This window comes from Corvus cornix, chromosome Z (genome assembly GCF_000738735.6).
Source record: "Corvus cornix cornix isolate S_Up_H32 chromosome Z, ASM73873v5, whole genome shotgun sequence".
NCBI lineage: Eukaryota > Metazoa > Chordata > Aves > Passeriformes > Corvidae > Corvus > Corvus cornix.
The window spans coordinates 1,663,248-1,672,013 of NC_046357.1; positions in this window are offsets into that span (position 1 = coordinate 1,663,248).

The window sequence follows — 8,766 nt, forward strand, 5'->3', positions numbered from 1 at the left end:
GACAAGCATGTTTTGCAGTGGCGTGGCTGGCCAGGAAATATTACAGTAACCCAGAAATCTCTCTCTTCCTCTGGCTGCAAATGGGATTTTTTTTCCATAATCCCTTACTGTGGATATTAATTGCATTGAAGGATTGCGATGCTGCTTGGAGGGGTGCAGTGGGAAGGAATTGCTAATAGTTGGGGGTGGGAGAAGAAGCAGGGGAATTTCATTGGGTGAGGGATGTGGAAAATCCAGAACATTGGATGGAGGACGACAGCAAAACATTTTTCTAATTTGTTTTTCCAGGGAGAAATTATTGCAATCTTTCAATAAAGGGGGCTTAGAAGAAAGGTGAAGTCAGCCTTTTTAGTAAGGCCTGTAGTGGCAGGACAAGGGGTGAAGGTTTTAAACTAAAAATGTGTGGATTTAGATTATGTATAAAGAAGGTTTTTACAATGAGGGTGGGGAGGCCCTGGCACAGGCTGTCCAGAGAAGCTGTGGCTTCCCCATCCCTGGAGGTGTTCCAGGCCAGGTTGGATGGGGCTTGGAGCAGCCTGGGACAGTGGAAGGTGTCCCTGCCCATGGCAGGGGGTAGAACTGGATGAGCTTTGCAGGTCCCTTCCAACTCAAAACATTCCATGATCCTGTGGGTCTCTGCCTTGGCCATTTCGTCGCTCAGGGTCATACTGTGTACAGGAGTTTTACTGACACTGCAGATTTTTAAGCAAATTGTAGCCTCAAAAGTCTGCCTGTAATGATGTAGTAGCAAGAAAGCCAAGCTTTAGGCAAGCACTCTGGTCCTGGGCACACTTTTCATCATGAACAAGGCTGAGGAAAGCAGGCTGGGCACCACAGAGAGCTGGGATGGCTGCACCATCTGAGCTGGCTCTGCCAGAGCCAGGGCTGGTACTGCCACGGGGCTGGTAGCCCAACCCTTGGCTGGAGAGAGGGAAGGCAGGATGACTCAATGGGCTTGGGTTTGGATGACCTAGGCTACTGGTGGTGGCAGATGAAAGCCTTCGGTTCTCAGCTTCAGCTTTCCTGCTCTGAAGTGGGTACAGCACTACTTACCCTGCTGGTAAAGCACCTTGAGAGTCAGCTTTCAACATCAACACTGTGTTTGTAGGGATAACAGCAGCCCTGGGTCAGCAAGGACTCTTTAAACATCTGCTTGTGGTCCTTAGGACATGTCCTAGGAGAGAATCTTCTTCGGGAAAACGAGAAGTGTCTCAGATTGTAACACTACAGCCTTGTGCCTCATCTCCTTTGGGGTTGTGGCAGCTCCCTTGCCTGGTCTTGGGTTAATCCAGAACCTGGTGGGGAAGAGCACATCAATGAGGCCTTCACCACACACCTGCTGATGGCAGCAGCCCAGGTTCTAGCTTCTCCTGCTCCTGGGAGCCCACATCCTCTGCAGTCACCTGTCTGCACCCTGTTATCTCTCACACATCTTCTAACGCAGCCTTCCCTGGCCCTGACTCACCTGCTGATACGGACATCCTCCCTTTCCGGCCACATTCTCTCTCCCCCTACCAGCAGAGCCACCAAAAAGGAAGGATTGGCAGCAAACAGCACTCCAGCACCCATCAGCCATGGGGGAGCTTGGAAAATGTGTATTTTTGTCAGACAAGTAGTTTATATTTTACGTGCCATGGAGAAACCATCAGGGTTGCTCAGAGTCTGCTCCTCCAAGGAGAAGGACTCACAGCCCTCCTTCCACCAGTGGGATGTGATGCCTCAGAACACCGAGTCTCTCATCCTCTTTTCCCCACTGGGCATCTCTGTGCTGTGAAATGATAGTCCTTGACCACATAAACTTGTGGTTTCCACATGCCAGCAGCTCAGGCTGAGCAATGACAAGAGACCAGGATTTATCCTTTGTCTGCTAATAAAATAAACGAGCTTATCTTCACGCGGGCTTTGCTTCTTATCGCGTTGCTTTGGTAAAAATACACCCTGCTGTAGTCCTGCCCTCCTTTCCTCAGCAGCTGCCAAGGGCTGGCACCCCAGCTCCGACCCCACTGCCTTCCCAGTAAGGTGACTGGGGAGGAAAGGGAAATATTTTTAGTCCCTCCTTGCTGCAAAAGCTGTTAGAAAAAAAAAAGGGGTTTGACACGCTCTTGCTTTTGATAGGAGGAAAAAAAGAGATAACAATATCAAACCACAGGCACGTCAGGCACATGGCAGGTATTTTATCATGTTCTGGCCTCTGGGAATCAGTGCGGGGCAGGTTTATATTAACCATGCTGGGACAAAATAGAGACATGCTGATACCCTCATATCTACACACGGGGTAGCAGGCACACATCAGATGGAAATTTGCAGCTGCCCAAATAACCAACAACGTGAAGGTGCCAGCTGACCTGCCCAACACAAGTTATCCCCTCTAGCACTGGCCTTGCTTAAAGATTTGGCTGCTTGAAAGCAAAACTTCTGTTTGCTTGCCCCAAAATGCTCAGTGTGTGACATCAGAAATGACAGAAATAATGAGAGATCGTTTCACCTTGCTCTGACTGACACTTTTCACCCCCATGAGCTGGAATGTGGAGCTCAGGGCACTGAAGAACCAGAGGGGCTGGGGGAGCCTGGCCTTGAAGGTTTCCAGGGGTGGGGCATCTGCCACCTCTCTGGGCAACCTGTGCCAGGGTCTCACCACCCTCATTGTAAAAAACATCTTTATATCTAATCTAAATCCATCCTCTTTTAGTTTAAAACCTTTACCCCTCATCCTGTTGCAACAGGCCCTGCTAAAAGGCTTGTCCTCAGTGCTACACACGAGTTTGCTAATGGCTCTCATATTTTCTGTGATTTTTCCTACAGAATCCTCTAACTGCTATATATATATTAAAAAAAAAAAAAAAAAAAAAAAGGCAGGCTTTTTTTTCCCCAGAGCTTTCTCCATAAAATAAACTTGCATTTCTAATATGTCACTACAGTATGACTGTGCTCTACCCCAGCTGGGACCCCCGGGCAGGGATGACTCCACACCACCCAGGCTTTCCTGTGTAGCAGGACTCAACTGCTTTTCCCCAGGGATAGGACACAAGGAGATGGTTTCCTCCCTGCATTGAATGAGGAATTTTCCCTTGTTTCAGAAGTGACAGTAAAACCTGGGAAGATGCTGAGTTCATCTCTGCTTAGCTTTGCCCCTATGAATAATTGTTAGCAGGTCTTTGGAGCTAGACCAGGAGTGAACAGGCACAGCCCTTCAGTCAGCAGATATTCCAGTGTCCCTTCGTCTGCTGCTGAAATGTCTAATTTGACTCAATTTCTAAATTATACTAATTAGAAGGACTAGCAGCACAATTAAGTGTGCTCCACAGAGAGAAACTGCTTTTCATGAAAGGCCTGCTTTTGGATTCCAGATAATACAGTTTCCAGCAGATAATGTTTAATTTCTGTATAATAATTCCATATTCCCCAGCTGGGCTTTGTTCACAGGGGCTGAAGTGCAGACAGTTAGAGCGATAGTACACTCAAACCTTTGTTCCATCATCTGTCCAGGTCCTGGAGCTGGGAAAATCCACGGTATTTGCAAGGCGTGGTGATGGGAAATTATTTTCTACAGTTTTAAAGAACGAAAGAACCTGGTTCCCTCTCCCAAGTAAGGTGTGTTGTCCTAAGACGGATTTGACTTCAGAAGGGAATGAACTCTGCTACAAAACCAGCCCTGAATAAACCTTCTATTTGTTCTCTCCAGGACACATCAATTTTAATGGAACAAGGAATTACCAAGAAATACAGGTCTGCATGGCAGGACATGAAAGATAGACAAATTTAGTTGCAAGCATTTAAGAGCAAAGGAAATTAAGGGTGTGGGACCTGGGGCTGTGGTGGATTCCTCATCATCTGGAGTCTTTAATCAAGTTGTTTCTCTTTTCTTTTTGGGTGCATTTAATAGAAGCTTCTAAAACAGTGTGCTGGGGCTTTAGTGAATCGGTGGGCATTGTTTGGGGATTACAGGGTGGGGCTCTGTGGGCTGTGGGAGAAAAGACTTCAGAGCAGACCGTCCCTCCTGGCTTTGACTCAGCAAGCCTGTTCCTGCTGACCTTGGGAAAGATCCACCTGCAAACATCACCTCGGAAATCCTGGATAAATTATCTGAGTACGCCGGGATGCAAAGGGAAGCATCAAACCTTGTGGCAACCCTGGTTGTGGCGGGGCTGTGACCATCCTGCTGTCACAGGGTACTGTCCCACTGAAGGGAGTAGGGAGAAAACACACGTGAAAAGTGAAAAAAATTCTATTAAAATAATCACAGAATCCCAGAACGGTTCGGGTTAGAAAGCACCTTAAAGGTCCTCTAGTCCAATCCCCTGCCATGGGCAGGGGCACCCTTCACTAGACCAGGTTGCTCGTCCTGTCCGACCTGGCCTTGGACACTTCCAGGGATTCTGTCTGGAGAGACAAGAGTTTGGGGTTTTAATAGATTTGGGATTGTATGAATGAATGTTTCTTTTGCTAAGAAAGTTTAGACCACATGATCCTTGGGGTGTCTTCAGACTGGAATTCTGTGACCCCTCACAGTGCTGCAAGCCCAAAGGCTGGATAACACACATAACAGGCACAAGCAGCTAAGATACTTCCAACATTTATAAGGAGGTTTCTGTTCCCCATTTTCAGCATTAAATTGTAGTTTCTCTGTGTCTTTGCCTTTTGCTGCCTGACTCCTGTCGGTCAAAGGGCTTGGCAGAAGAGCTGGTACACCACATCCATGTAATGTATGGGAATATAGTAGGAAGAAACGTAGGAAGGACCCACATAATATAAGGGAAAATGTACAGGAAGGAACTGCTCCCTGTGAGGGTGGGCAGGCCCTGGCCCAGGGTGCCCAGAGCAGCTGTGGCTGCCCCTGGATCCCTGGCAGTGTCCAAGGCCAGGCTGGACGGGGCTTGGAGCAGCCTGGGACAGTGGAAGGTGTCCCTGCCCATGGCAGGGGGTGGGATGGGATGAGCTTTACAGGTCCTTCCCACCCAAACCATTTTGAGATTCTCTGATTCTCTGGTGTTACTCCCCATAACAATGGGACTATAAAAATCCTCAGAGCATCAGAAGCCCTTTCTGTCACTGGGAGAACAACACCTCCACCAAGCACCAGACTGAGGAGCTCCTCCCTGCTCCCGTTGGACTAACTCTGTGTCAAGCATGTCCTTGAGATCCACAGCCCATCCTTCCCCATCCCTGCCACTCCTCTTAACACCACAACCTGTTTGAGACAAGAGCAGGGAACTGGCTGCCTCCCCTGCCCCAGCAGCACCACATCCCACCCCCCATCCAAGGGCAGCCCCAGCTTTGAGCAAAGCAGGCATCACCCTTTGAAACCAGCCTGGGTTCCTGCCGCAGTTCATGGCAGCTGAAACGTGGCAGCAAAGTTTACATAAAGCACAGTCAAACAGAGCTGCATTTCTGCCTCTGAGCCATCAGCTGTAGCAGCTGATATTTTCTTGGCTTTCTAGGTTTTGCGCCATAGTTTGTCACACAGAGAATAAATTCCAGGAATCCTTGTGATATCGATCAGAACAGGTTCTCAGTACTGTGACCCTGACACACCAGTAGCCTCCTCTTCCAGCCCTTTTCCCACATCTGAGCCTTTGCTGGCAGCAGCCAAGCCTCAGAGACACCTGAGTCAGGTCCTGAATAAGCACTCAGAGGAGCTGCTCTTGTTCCCCTCACTTGCAGCACTCAGCTTGTTCCAGCCTTGGATGTGTTTGCTCACAGAGGTTATTCCTGTTCAACATCTGACCCGAGGACACCCAGCAGAAACACCATTCCTCATGTGTTCACCTGGGTGTTCAGAAAACTAAGCTGGAGCCACATTTCTCCACCAATACTGCTGAAAGACAATTTGTTAGACCACTTTTCTTAGGCAGAGGAGCTGGTACACCACATACATGTAATATATGGGAATATAGCAGGAAGAAATAAAGGAAGGATCCACATAATATAAGAGAAAATATACAGGCAGGAATTAGTGTCTGTGAGGGTGGGGAGGCCCTGGCACAGGGTGCCCAGAGCAGCTGTGGCTGCCCCTGGATCCCTGGCAGATTCCAAGGCCAGGCTGGATGGGGCTTGGAGCAACCTGGGACAGTGGAAGGTGTCCCTGCCCATGGCAGGGGGTGGAACAAGGTGAACTTCAGGGTCCCTTCCAACCCAAACCATTCTGGGATTCTCTGATTCTTAGAGACCATAACCCTCAGCATCTCCAGCCATATTCCTGCCATATTCCAGTACCATATTCCGGCCCGGAACACTTTTCCCATACAGATGTTGTTCCCATAATTCCCATCCCCATCTTCTGTCTGGCAGCAGTCACATGCAGAATGGACATCAGGATATTTTTCTTATGGATATGGGAGACTGGGGGAGAGAAATCTCATTTTGTTAAAAAAAAAAAAAAAAAGAAACAAAACCCCGTGTTTTTTTAGTCTGTCTTGTGTATAAACCTTTTCCTCCCAGTCACAGTTGAGTCTGGTGGAATGCCCCTTTATTGACTTGCTCTTTGGTTAAGCACAAACCCAAACATTCCTGTGCTGCAGAATGGCATTTGCTGTTCCAGTGCGAGTCCTGGGGAGGCTGGTTTGTATCCAAAATGGCACCAGCATCACAAATAGAAAGGGCTCTGTGATTTGCCCAAGCACTGATGTTTTATGCTATGTTTATGTTTGTTTTTTTTACACTCTAAGGCCTTTCCCTGGGTACATGGATAACACAGGACCTCCAGGACCTCCACTGGAGAGGGCAATCTTAGGGAGATCTCTGAAATACCTCAGCTTCTAAACCAAAATCAAACTGTAGAAGCCCAAACCAGATGTCTAGGCACAGCATAAACCAAGGAAACACTGGAAAGTCACACTCAGTCCACACTGAGCTTCATTTTCCCTCTCCACTCTCACCTATTGCAGCTCCCCTGGTTTTCCCCCACCTCCACCATGTGGCCTTCCTGGAAGGAGGGAGGGAAGAGGTCTCTGCTGTACATCCCAACTCCAACCTGCAGCCTTGGGTGGGGCAGGAACCCTCCTTGGGAGATGCCCAACCTCTCCTTTGAGCACAAGAGTTGGTGGAGAGGAGCAAACTCCTGCTTTGGCAAGAAGCAGCCTCTCCCTGCGGAGACCCGGGAGGGGATTTGGATGCCTGTGAACCTTCTCTGTTGTTTGCCTGCCAGGGAGCTTCCTGCCCCTTTGACCTCATCAAGCTTTAGGATTTGAGATACTCCTAGTCAGCTGAATCCTTTCACATGCCACAAGCCTGGACCCCCTGGCTGTGTTAACAAAAGCACTCTTGCACAGTTGGTTCCAAACCTTTTACAGTCACATCAAGCCCAAAGCCCAAGGTTTAAAGTTTACCCTGCCTGTGAGTTAGGTAGATAGAAAAACAGGAAGGGGGAAAAATAGAAATAAACAAGGTTCGGTATTCAGGTGTTTAAAACGGAATAGGGATTGGAGTGGCAAAAAAAGCATATTTTATTTTAAGTGAAAAATCCTGCTTCTCCATGAGTTTGTCCATGAGAAGATGGGATTAAAAATGCCATTAAAGGTAAAACTGACATATCTATGAGATCATATTTGACGCACATTCTAGATAGAAGAAAAAAAACCCTGCAAGCAAACCAACGCCATCAGAAGCGGTTGCCATTAACTACAGCATTGAACTAAATGGTCTTTGAATGATCCTGAATGAGTCTGTCCTTCAGGAATTCAGAACAGGCAGATCTCAGGCTCAAACCACTCAGTCTTGAGGCTGGAGCCCCTCTGCTCTGCAGCCAGGCTGGGAGAGCTGGGGGTGTTCAGCTGCACAAGAGAAGGCTCCAGGGAGAGCTCAGAGCCCCTGGCAGGGCCTAAAGGGGCTCCAGGAGAGCTGCAGAGGGACTGGGGACAAGGCATGGAGGGACAGGACACAGGGAATGGCTTCCCAGTGCCAGAGGGCAGGGCTGGATGGGATATTGGGCAGGAATTGCTGTCTGTGAGGGTGGGCAGGCCCTGGCACAGGGTGCCCAGAGCAGCTGTGGCTGCCCCTGGATCCCTGGCAGTGCCCAAGGCCAGGTTGGATGGGGCTTGGAGCAACCTGGGACAGTGGAAGGTGTCCCTGCCCATGGCAGGGGGTGGAACTAGGTGCTCTTTGGAGCTCTTTTCCAGCCCAAACCATTCTGGGATTCTTTGATTCTGTCAGTTCCTGCTCTAACAGTGGCTCAACAGCTCCAAGGGAGGATTTTACCCATTACCTATTAAACAACAGCTGGAGGCAAACAAATTACTCCCCAAGGGCACCTGGAGTGCTGCAATCCATGTGAGGGGCCAAAACAGATGATTGCTCCCTAAAAATTAGACTTTACTCTCAGCACACCCCCTACAAATACCCCATCCAGGACAGCCTTCATCCTCCAGGTTCTCCTGGGCAAACCCAGCCCAGCTGTGGCAAATGCTCTGTGCATGGGTGGGCAGAGGAGGAGAGCTGCCTCCCTCATGAGTGGAGAGACAGGACCCATGAGAGACAAGAAACAGCTGTTCAATCAGTGTATTTGGTATTTGCTGCCCTCTGAGCAGAGCCTTTGGTACCTCACAGCACACAAAGGCAGCTGGGCACCACAGGGTCACCGCTGGGTCCCTGACACCACAGCACACCCCACAAAGCCCATCCCTGTGTCCTGCTCCAGTTATTCCATCTGCAGCCTTTGCAATAGATCGCTTGCAAGTGGGCCTGGTGCTTCTCCAGCGTAGTGCTCCCCACATTGTCCTGCATTCCAGCAGCCTCCCCATCCTGATGCTCCACATCCTGGTGCCCTGTAAT